Source organism: Astyanax mexicanus, chromosome 5 (genome assembly GCF_023375975.1).
Source record: "Astyanax mexicanus isolate ESR-SI-001 chromosome 5, AstMex3_surface, whole genome shotgun sequence".
Classification (NCBI taxonomy): Eukaryota; Metazoa; Chordata; class Actinopteri; order Characiformes; family Acestrorhamphidae; genus Astyanax; species Astyanax mexicanus.
Window position 1 is genome coordinate 17,047,840 of NC_064412.1, and position 12,931 is coordinate 17,060,770.

Sequence of the window (12,931 nt, forward strand, 5' to 3'; positions counted from 1 at the left end):
AGAGGGAAGGAAGGAAAAAGCAGGAATGTGAATATAAAATCAGGCTGGCAGGGTTTTAGTTCCCGTGGGTCTTCAGTTTCAGTTCACTAACCGTCTGAGTCCTTTAAGCTCCACGACAGACTGCCTTAGACATGTGTGACTGTCACTGCTCTCCTATATTAAACAGAATCAATAAATGAAAAAAAAAAATGTAAATGGTTTCAATAGTTCTTATAATAGATTAGTTAAAATGCTTACCATGCACATTAATATAATATGTAGAAAGATTTACATTTGCTGACTTTTTATGGGCCTTACCTTGACTATAAATGGAAACATTTAGTACCCATTAAAACAGCTTAAATGTAGCTAATTACACCAGTCTCATTATCGGCTGCTATAAGAAACAATATTTATTTCTGGCTGTATAATCTAAACAATAATATATATATATATATACATGGTAAGCCTGTAGTGATGTATTATATGGTATATAGCAATCTTTAATGTTAAAGTGTTTAATATTCAGTATTACAGTATAGAGAGTGATTGTATTAATTCAGTATAAGTTCTTTCTTACAGTAGAAAAAAATGCTTCTTTAGGATTAGCAACTGCAGATTTTTATTAGTCGGGTAACTGCTCACGTTTCAGTGTCGTTAAAAGCAACTAGTGGTAGTCATTTATACAGTAAGAATACATGCATATATTTGCATGTGTCTGGTGAAATAGGTTACTAGCTCTGGTAAACCTTTTCAGACTTCTTTGGTAGTTTTGGTTAAAATAAAAGTGCAATATTAATGAATTCAATAAAGTTGTATATTTTCTCGTTTTCTCTGTTTTTGGTTCTATAATGTTCTATTAAGATTCTTAATCTAAGGGAGGTCTGGCCTATTAAAGGTGATGGCAGCAATTAAACTATATAAATGAGAGTAAATAGTCCTTTACAATACTAGGTTAATATTTTCCACATGAACAGCTAATTCTGCTCGAATTTGAGAAATTTGTATTAAAATACAGTTTATTAATGAGTGGCTGATAGCTTCTCGTCCTAAACGTTTAATTATATAAGTTAATTTGGCTTCAAATTAAGGAACGTTAAGCAACGTTTACAACACAATTAAGACTTTTATTAACAGTAGTTAGTCTATCTGTGATCTCTGTAAACTGTTTTTCGTGGTATTTATATTCACTTTACCTTCAGGTCCTGTAATTCTGAGGAGAAGTCCCGCAGCTCCTCCGCTTCTTCTCCCGTTTATCCGTTTATTTCTCTCAGACTCGCCGGTTTCCTCTTCTTCTCCAGCGCTTTAGCTCCAGTCATTTCCATTAAAAAGTAAGTCCATCTTTAACGGATTTTCCTTTCAGTTTTAGTTTCTTTCCTTTTTTTCTCTTCTTTTCCTGAAATTCGCTGCTAAAACTACTTTTTTTATCTTTTACCCATAAAACAAACGGGAAACAAAATGTCTCATACAGTTTAAATGGAACCGGCTTTAGTCGTGCCAGTAATCCGCTGAATTATCTCAGAACTGAGGAAGAAAACACGGTAATGTTGCGGGAGAAGCAACAGTTTTCTCACTTGTGTGATCTGCGCGAGGAGCTGCTGCTGTGTCTCGCGCTGCCTCGCGCTCCCCCGCCCCCCTCGCGCTGCTCCTCGCGGGGACGCCGCGCTCTCTCTCCACTGACCCGTTAGCCCGCGCGCTAACCGACAAACCTGCACCAAGACCTCAAACTGGCTCTCTACAGAAAAAAAAAACATTTACAACAACAAAACTAAGTGGACGAGGCGTGCTTTGTGTCTGTTGGGGGTTAATACCCGTGGATGTAACACGTGTTTGGGGGTTACACAGGTGCAGTCACACAGGTGAGTGGGTGCAAAAAACAACACAGAAATTCAAGCAGTTCATCTTGTTTTGATGGCTTGTGATCATCCATCTTCCTCTTGATTATTTGGTAAAATTAAGGAAAAACATAATCAGTAAGTTATCTCTTATTGTTTTTTTTTCCAGAGCTGTATATATAATGCATTGCCATAACTTATTAGGCATGGGAATAAGATAATTAAGTGGTGGGGACAACGTATATGGAAAGGACTTAATTATCTAATTCCTATGCCTTAATAAGTCATTCACACAACTTTATAATATAGGTTCCACTTCTTAATAAGTTGTGGCCATGCATTATTATTTTTTTCCTACATGGGGTTGGGGGTGTTTATGACAAAAAATATCATAATAAATACAATAGTTGCTAATTGTGCTGAATTTTAAAAACAGCTTTTAAACTGTATCACAGTAATGATAAAATGACCATATGGACAGGTGTGGAAAGAAATGCTGTTGAATAAAAACTGTGTTAAAATTTCAATAAATCAAGATTTTAATCAAAAACAAGCCAGACGTAAGTATTAGAGGCAGATATAACTGACGAGCAGCATTAGGTTAATAAAATGAGCTCATTCACCTGGGAGATAAAGAACCATCATTGAAAGTGAAATAAGTATATGGACTGAGGCTGTAGAGTAAAAAACAATATTTTATATAAATATGACTTCTCATAACAAGCTTTCACAAGCATTGTTCTGTCCACTTCACCAAAGATACATAGTGCTGTTGCCAGCATGCTGTGCCCAGAGTGGCAATGATAGAATCGTCATTCTATATTAAATAAGGCAGTGGAGCATGATAGTGATTCCGCAGATTTTGTTATTTTGAGGTAAAAGTGTTGTGTAAACAAATGTAAAAAAAAACACCTTAATGCAAATTATCTATTTTTACAAAATAATTTGTGAATGGTTCATTTAGGTAACAAGAACCTGTATACATAAATGTATATTCTTAACCTGTATGTGAGCCGTGTTAGTTTGAAAGCTATATGAATCCCAATTTTACCAATTTAAAATATTTATGTTTAAACTAGAACAATCATACTTCCCAATATCCATAAGCCTGTAACAATATTTTTCAAAAACGAATGAATGCTGGAAATTGGCAACAGGATTTGCATACCCACTATATAGGATTTTTCCTTCAACAAAAATCCAGCATGCTGGCTTTTCTCTGTTTTCTTCTCCCCGTCTTAACTCAACTCTCGCTTCACTGCCATTCCCTTAGGAGCTCACCGGCTATACACTGCAATCCACCACCAACAATACTGACTGAACCTCATCCCTCCATGTTTACCTACCTTTGCTTACAAACTCACAACCAGAATTATCAATTAAATACTACTTAAACAAAACTCAATATTTCATTAATGCAAGATATAAAGGGAAGTAAAGAGCACACACAAAGAAAGAGTGACAGAAAGGTGGAAAAGGTGAGAGAAAGCTAGAGGATGAGGATGACAGAAAGTGGACGAGGGTGGAAGAGAGAGGCCGTGAACGAGAGACAGAGAGAAAGAATGACAGAGAGGTGTGCAGGGTTAGAGAGAGATAGAATGACAAAGAGACAGTTTAGCAATGTTTTCAAGTCTGTTGTCAGTGTGCGCGAGTGTGTGTGTGTGTGTTTCTCTTGCCTTCAGTGCTCATTAGCAGTGAAAGACACATTGCTCCTGACAGCTTCTCCCCCTCTTCTACTCTCTTTACATTTCACCTCTCCTTCTCCACCACTCAGTCTTTCATCATTGTTTATGACTCTATCACCCTCTCTGTGGGTTTACTGCTATTAGACTCGATCTTAACAAAGTGGCCCACCCTGCTGTTCCCCCCAAACACACGCAAACACACACACACTACCCTTTCTGTGGGTACCTTCCTATTGATTGTGTAAGCTTAAGGCCTTTAACTTAAGAGAAATCGTCCAAAATATTAATAACTTGTAAAATCTGATCTGTGTGATAATATATATACACTGTATGTTCTCTCATATTACTGTAAAGTAAACCCACTGCTGACACAGGTTTTGAGTTTGTACAATATCTACGAACAACATTGCAAGTAGAATGGGTCATCATGCTTAGTGGCAAGCCTTAACTAGATTAACTAGTGGGTAACAGGGGTCAGAGTCCAGCACAGTTTGTTGATTTCCCTGCTTGAACAGAATTACTGAACCTGGGAATTAACCTGGAAGTTAAACCAGGTGTGCTTGAGCTGGTACAGCAAAAAACGTGCAGGAATCTGGCCTTCTGGAACAGAAATTGTTTACCCCTGAGCTCGATTAATTTGTGGTTGGTTTTCTTGACAGGGATTGCATCTCATCCTGGACAACATTCTTTTAATGGAGAATCTCAATTCAGAATATTGTGTTGACAAGGGCTAAAATTAATCCCTGTCTGAGTCACCAGACCATAGCCCCCACACACTAAGAAAAGTAAGTACAGATTTGTACTTAAAAGAGTACAAAGCTTGTCGCTGGGGCTGTACCTTATATTGAGGTACAAAAAAGTACCTTTCAGTGACAGTCCTTTTTTGTACCCATGGTTTTTGTGCCAGTAAAGATTATAAAGATTATAAACATTATCATCAACTAAATATGGCTCAAAAACTTGATAATCTAAAATTGTCTGGCTTTCAAATAAAAATGTGTAATTAAATTATATATTGTTTATCAATACAGTGATGCAGATTACTGAATGTACATTTTGGCTGGTTAAATGGTACAAATTTGTACTTATTGCTGTTAGAAATTACTTTGTACTTCAGACGGAACAAATCTGACCCTGTAAAGACCAATATTGTACCATTGAGTGTACAATTATGAAGAGTGTACCTTTGAGTACAAAAAAGTACTCATATCGTACCTCTGTTTTTTAGAGTGCAGCTTTAGGCTGCAGAGCACTGGAGCTGTGTTCTCTGGAGAGAGACAACTCCATTCAACAAGTTGGAGTGCCAGTACTAATTATCCAACATCACTATCTGACCGCCCTATTGCTTTTGTGGCTGAATGCAATCAAATCTCTACAGCAAAATTCCAGCATATAGTGTTAAGCCTGCTCAAATGATCATTAGAAAATTCTAAATGAGTAGATCATCAGTTTTTAAACAAGAATACATGCAACATCATTAATTCACCTCTGTTATTATCATTAGACTGATTTAAATTTTCTTTGTTTGTTACAATAATAATATAATTAAACTTTTTTTTTTTTCAGAATTTCCAACAAAAATATTTAGGAGTATATGATAAAAAGACAATCATGCCATTTTGTCAAACTACCTCAGTTAATTAATATCTTTTAATAATTTTGTTATTTTTAAATGTCATTTTAGTATGTTAGTTATGTTAAAGGTTCATGATAAATGGACCGATAAATATGCTTTAAAACAATTTGGAATAAAATATTTTATTACAATAAAAATTAAGAAGGTAATTTTTAAAATGAGTTTTAAAAAATTTCTAATTTTTAAAATGAGTTTTGCTTAATAGCGACAATGTACTGTATATAAAGAAATCTATAGTTTAATCTGACTGTTCAAGTAAGGCCAAAAGACTTTTATTATTACTTTTATTATTTCCTTCCATCTGTGTACAATGAAGTCCAGTGTGCAAACAGTACAAACCAGATGCAATCAATACAGTAGACACAGGTACAATAAATAGACAGGACCAAGCAGTGGCGACTCAGATCTCAGTACTGAATGTGTGCAGTGAGGTTGGGTGATCACTAATCTCACTAACTCACTAAATCTTGTTGCTTAATGTAATCAAAACCTCACAACATTGGACCATAATGTAGAAGACAGCTTTCCCTGGATAACAGAAAAACAATCAGGATTTTAATACCAATTATTTTAGAAGAAACTATGAACAAGCAGGTGTCCCAATAATTTTGACCATTTAATTTATGTAGTAATATGCTATACAAAAAACATCTGTATTAGGTTGAACCAAACATCTGTCACACCTATCACAATCCATCTCACTGCTTTAGCTAAGCTTTGCTGAGTGAGCCTGCACATATGTTTGCAAAGTCATGCTGTTAAAAATATCTGATTCTTATAATAAAACCTGTAATGCTTTGAATTTGAAGGCATGCTGTCAGTACAAACACTGCAGTACAGGAACATGTTGTTCAACACCTTATAAGCTGGTACAGTTGGAACTTGCAAAGTACACTGCACCCAGTTTTCCATGAGAAAAGGACATATTTGTACGTTTAAAAAAAAAATGCCAGGAGTGAGGAGAGTAAAGTGTTTAAAACTACCACAAAAGAAAAAAACATCCCAGTGATAGTTTTGTAACTTTTTTTGCCAGTTTTCTCCTAAATTTACAAGGCCAATTATCCATCCCACTCATTTAGGACTTTCCCTATCACTAGTGATGCCGCAACACCAGGAGGGTGAAGACATGCCTCCTCCGATACATGTTAAGTCAGCCACCGCCTCTTTTCGAACTGCTGCTGATGCAGCATTTCCGTGTAGCAACAAAGCGCGCTTGGAGGAAAGCACAGTGACTGGGTTCCGATACATCAGCTCACAGATGCCTTGTGCTGAGCAACATCACCCTTTTGATTGATGTGAGGGAGAGCTCCATCGATCTACCCACCCAGAGAGAGCAAGACCAATTGTGCTCTCTCATGGCTCTGGCAGCTGATGGCAAGCTACATGAACAGGATTCGTACTAATGATCTCCCGATCATAGTGGACCACTCAAAGCCCCAGTTTTGTAATTTTTTGAGTGTAGACCTTAGAATCTGCAAAAAGAAATCATTCAGAAAACTCTGGTTAGTAATTGTTTTAATTGGATAAAAACAAAATAATGTTTTAGTGTTTAACGTGCATAAAAATAATGATATGCCTTTTAAAAAACTACAGATTCTTTAATATCAGTGTAGAATAACAGTAATGCTAAAGATAGCACAAATGTAATTGTGCTCTGGTATCGTATAGTGTAATTTCTAAATCTGAAAGTTAATTTTTTTTTAACAAATAATTTTGTTTCTGTCATGGTGATCTGGTCTGGCCAAACCTATAGGGAAATGTTGTCACTGTTCTCATTTAAAAATGTGTGTGTGTGTGTGTGTGTATGTGAGAGAGAGAACTGTGGGCTCAGGGGATGTAGACAGTGCAGAGAGACAGTGGTGTTTGAGGCGCTGTCACTGCTCCTCCCTGTTTAAAGCTCATCAGGACGAGTCCATAGAGAACTCGCTGCCATTTTGGCTCTCGATCAATAGAGCAGCTCCCGTGATGCAGCCTGTCCACTGTCTTTACCCCAGACTACAGGGTGTGTCCGTGGTCACATTAACATAGTGAATAAATACACAGAAAATTGCGCTCACACACACAAATATGCGAAAGTGAGATTTTTAGTATGCAGAAACTAAGGAAAAATAGTTTTATACTCATAAACCTTAAATAAATAGTACCACAACAAAATCATTTGAATAGATTTATTATACACCCCAGATGTAGTTATTCAGAAAAGGTATGTTTTTATGTTTTATACATTTCCTTCTTTAGTTCACCACAGGAGATACTAGGCTAACATTGCCAAACAGTAGGAGTTAGGCTGTAACTACTACAGTCCTCAGCATTATTATACATATGTAACAAAATATAATTTAATTTTGAAGGTTGCATCTCATGTTTTCATTCATTTTGAGGTGGTCTCTAGCATGACAAATGCACTGTGAGCAGGTTTTTTTCTTACTCATGAATATTCATGACATGCAAAAGTGTCCCCTCTGATTGGCTAACAGCACTGTGACGCTCCCTCCACGGCTCACAGTACAACTGTGGTTGCGCTGCTGTTTATGAAAATGTCTGTCCTAATCTTGGCCAACTTTATTAAACACAAACAAACTTCTCCATATTCTTTAAAACACAAATTTGACATGCGATAAATGTCAGATGTGACCAAACCTTTCTGGGCAAACACGTTTTTTAGTAAAGTAATCCTTGACCAGACACTTTTGGTGGCCATCAACAAGCTTTTGGCAGCATTTTGTTTGGATATTTGACCACTTTTCTTGGCAGAATTGGTGGAGTTCACATCCATTGCAGGCTTTAGTTGATTCTGGAGCAGGGGATTCTTTCTTGTACAGTGAACAGCCTCTCAGTCTATGGTGATGTAAAACATTGATAGTAGACAGTGACACTGGTGTTTCAGCAGCTTCCAGAACTAGGCAGGTATGTGCTGTTCCTGACCAGCTACACCTGTGTTCTCCTCAGCTGAGAATGACAGTTTTGACTGGCTACATTTCCCCAAAAAAATTTTACTTAAGTACAACTGTTTCAGCTGATGATTCTAAACGGATATATATTTTTTTATCTGTAATCAATCCTTTTAATCAATACTTTTTTTTCTAATTTGTATCTGATTTTCTCACCAATTACAACAAGGCCAACTACCCTACCCACTCATTAGGATCACTAGTGATGCCCCAACTCCAGGAGGGTGAAGACACATGGACACATGTGTACTCTGATACATGTGAAGGCAGCCATCGCCTCTTTTTTCGATAACCAATACTTTTTAAGTGAAAGCTTATAAAGATTTTGCTGCCTATGATAAGTGTATGTAAATGTATGACCACATCTGCAATTTAATAATTAAATGGAGTAGTTTGAAGCCAGCATATATTTAATACTTAGGCCTCACAAGACGAAACAGAACTGAAACAACATGACCTGCTGAACACATTAACTCTAATGTAATCATTGGTTAAAATACTACAGTTTGTTCCAACCTTACGATGGACATTCTAGGACAGCCAGTATTGCAGGATAATGGCACTTTGACTTAAAGTCTTTAGGAACAACTTAACCACATGCATATATAACTCAGCAATGATGCCAGAGCCAGTCATAACAAAGCAATGACTTATAATTACACAAATAAAAGGTAGATTAAATTGTATTTGATATGAGTGCCTTTAATATGCTTAATTTGTTACTATAGTGATCACTTAATAAAAAAAAAAAGAAATGAAATCTAAATGCTGGAGATTTCTTGCTGTTATTCACATGGCATCCCACATTGCACAAAGTTACACTAAGCACAGATACTGTCTGTACAAGGCAGGGCAATACTGAATACCTTGTGTAACCTGTAACATCACCTAAGGAGCTAGCCATTGCTTGTAACCCTGATAATTGGAAATGTATGAACTGTTCCTGGACTATTATGACACAAGGGTATAGGGATTTTTGATGAAATACAACTATGTAACCAAAATGTCATTACAAAAAAACAAATAGATTTTTTACATTTTAAAATCTTACGATAGATAGTGAAACCTTGTTATAATCAATATAATCAATGTGGTATAAATGATAATACACTCTAGGTTTATGCTATAAAGCAGGGTATTCACACTCATGTACTGACCTTTGGCTACCAGTTGATGCTCGCATCAAATTCAAAGACCTTACAATGGCCTACAAGGTGATGACAGAACAGCTCCTTCCTACCTGCACTCGCTCCTGAAGGCTTACGCTACCTCCCGGCCGCTGCGCTCCTCCAATGAATGTCGCCTCACTTTAACATATAAACATTCACACAAAGCAATCCAGACTGTTCTCATACAGAGTTCCCCAATGGTGGAACAAACTACCTTCCACTACCAGATCAGGAGAATCTCTCACTATCTTTAATAAACTCCTGAAGACAGAGCTCTTCAAAGAGCGCTTACTCTCTTAACACCTCTAACAAACTAACTACGGTACTTTTAACCTCATTTCCTTCTTCCCCTCCTTTACTCCTCTATGCCACTATTTCCCTTTGACCTCCTTTAGTCCCTGTCTAAAGATGTTTTTACCTTTAACTTCTATTACTTTTGTACTTTACTATTGTAAGTCGCTTTGGACAAAAGCGTCTGCCAAATGTAACGTAATGCAATGTAATGTAATGTAATCTATACTCTGCCTGCAGCCCTGTGCCCATGACCAGAGAACACCAGTGCTAATACCTCACATTAAATCACAGACCTTGAGCATATCATTGCGTAAATGAGGTTATGCAGTTAATTCTACATAAAACAGTTTCTATTTCTGTAATTTCTGTTCATTACATTTGACTTGATTTGCTACACAATAGATGCATGTTTGCTACACAAAAGGTGTGTGTGTATGTACTCTATAAGCAGCGATTTGTGTCTATATATTAGATTGTTCATTGGTGTTTGTGTGTGTGTGTGTGTGTCTCTCTGATTGCTTGCTGATATGGGGTGACATGGTGCAGATTGAGTTGGCCTGCTTCTCTAATTCTCTCTATTAATAAGGCACAGCTCCCCACTGTTGCACCGGACTACATCTATTCATCTCAATTTGTCATCCTCCCTCTCTCTCTGTCTCGCTCTCTCTATTTCACTCCCTCTATCTCTCTTTCACTTTCTCTCACCATCTCTCCTTCTCCTCCTTCATTTCTACTTCTGCCTCTAAAAGTCCTAGGCTGTATCCCAATTCTGTACTACACACTAATATTAGGGTATATTCTCTTTACTCTTGCGAGTTTTGTAATCTGTTCTTTTACTAATGGAAAGAAATAAAGCATTGATATGCCAACATACATTACTGCAGGTTTTCCTGCCACTGTTTAGTATTACTGATTGATTTGCAGTTTGGATGCAACCTTATTCTATATCTACCACTCTGCTCTAAGCCGTCATTCTTCTGTCCTATTTAGCTTTTTTCTGAAATATCTCTGATATTGAAATATCTCTGATATGATTCCTTTACTCAGTATAGTCTGTATTTTATATTTTAATTTAGGTGACACTCCAAGGTTAGATAAACTGTTTCACTTCAGTAAACAGTAATGCATTACCCCAAACCCAGCTTACACTCACACTCTCAATTTTACAGTTTTCACAAAGAAAGGCAGATCTAAATTATGGTCTGATGTAAAGAAAAACTCCTCTCATTTTGCCAGAACAAAGAAAAATATTCTGATCAGAATTTTGTCACTGATAAATAATACAGCTGTGTTACACTCTGAGAAAATCAGCTAGTTTATTTACTCAGTAACAACTAACAGATTAAATACAGACAATATTAATGTTATAAGTATTAATTATACATACATCCATGTTTCTTTTTAATAATTTCTGCACCTTTTCTCATGGCAGCTTTAGTGATAGGGTTTAAGGAGAATTCTGAAATCGTATCAAATTGCATGTTTATTTGCATGTTTGCAAAATACTCACTTAATATAAAGAAACATATGCTTTGCTTAGTGACCGACACACTGGCCAGACCAAAAAAAAAAACATTCTCATGATATGTGGAACTAACATCTAACAACTGTGAGGTAAATTTATGGAGGCTGTTTAAACGTTGTAAAAAAACTGAATATTTCAATACTTCAATATTTCATACATACACTAAACATGAAAGCCAGATAACTAAGTTAGCAAATGTTACCTAAGGCTGTATTACAAATTGCCGTAATTATTATCATTTACCAGGACAAACCCATGACAAATCTGTCTGCTTCACAAAATCACAACTGAGGCATTACTGTTTTTCTTCCAAAAACTTTCTCTGCACTCTTTGTCCTGGGCTCTTATTGGCTGTAGCATTTGCCAACAGATTCAGATATAAAATCTACCAGATATTTGTTGGGAGCTTGTAAAGCATCAGCGATTACCCGAAAAAGTCTCTGATTATGTTTTTTTTTACATTTTGCATATAGCAACTGAATGAGTGTTGAACAAATGGTGATTTGCCTTCAGTCTGAGACTTTTGTTAGAGATCTTCAAAAACAGTGCATGATACAGAGAATGCAAAGGATGATTTTTAAATGTGTGCAAATCTAAAACAAGAAAATGAAGAAACACATTTGTAAATAATCTGTTTTATCTTATTTATATTATATGGCAATCTGCACTTTATAGATCATATGAAAAGAATGTAAATAATGTATTTTCATTTAATGTTTGTGCTGGAGCACATTGCTTGGTTTTTATTATAGATTCAGTGGTTAAAATGTAATAACGTAAAAACAAATTGTGGTTGCCCAGTCAGAGTTATTTAAAAGTTTTGCATTCAGGTATTTTTTTGCACCATGACCTCATGGCTTATTGAGCAATAATGCATTGGTTTGTATTATGAAGACTTAACTAGTAAATTCAGCATTTTATTGATATGCATTAGGAATAGACATTAATATTTAATCCAGACTGCAGAGTATGCGCAGTCTGCAGTGGTGCATGTGGTCTATGAGGAGCGCTGTGGAGTCTTGGGGGATGCATGTGTTTAAACCCAGAACTGATTTTCATGTGCAAATGCCAGTCACTGGACTCAGGACTTTCACCATCTGGATTACCATCACATACACAAACATACACACACACACACACACACACACACACATATACACACCTATACAGACACACCCCCATACACACACTTCTGAATAATTGAAGAGTTGAAGAGTAATTAGCTGCAGGGTCATAACCTTTAAAATGGTGACAGAAAATATATCCCATCACCCCACAACATGGTGCACACACACCCACACACACACTCTTTTTATTGTTATTTTTATCCTGTATTTCTTACAATATTAATACTTGCATTCTTCTCTCTCTCTTTGTCTTAGAATTAAAAAAGCCATTATTTGTAACTGTACTGCCATGTATTAATGAGTTAAACGAAAGTTAAATAGTTAAGTACATTAAGTCAACTATAATTACTCTGTTTAAGTTGACACTACTCAAATTCACAGTATAACAGCACACCCAGTATGCACATAGATGGGGCAAGAAGATAATTGAAAAGGTGTGAGTTTTAATATATATAGTTGCACTGCCCAAATATACAACATATTATGACATATAAACTTGCTTGGCTAAATAGGCGGAGATATGTGCAGACTAATTTCGATGTATGGACTGTAAGGATTAGGGAGTGAATAGAATTTTACTATTTTCACAAGTATGTTTATATGGTGTGTTATGCAGTCGTAACAGTTTTGTAAACAGACACAGAGGTTACACACTTTTCAAGAAAATGACTTTGCGCACATTCTAAACCAGGGTTATTCAATTAAAATTCAGTAAGGGTCCAATTAAAGG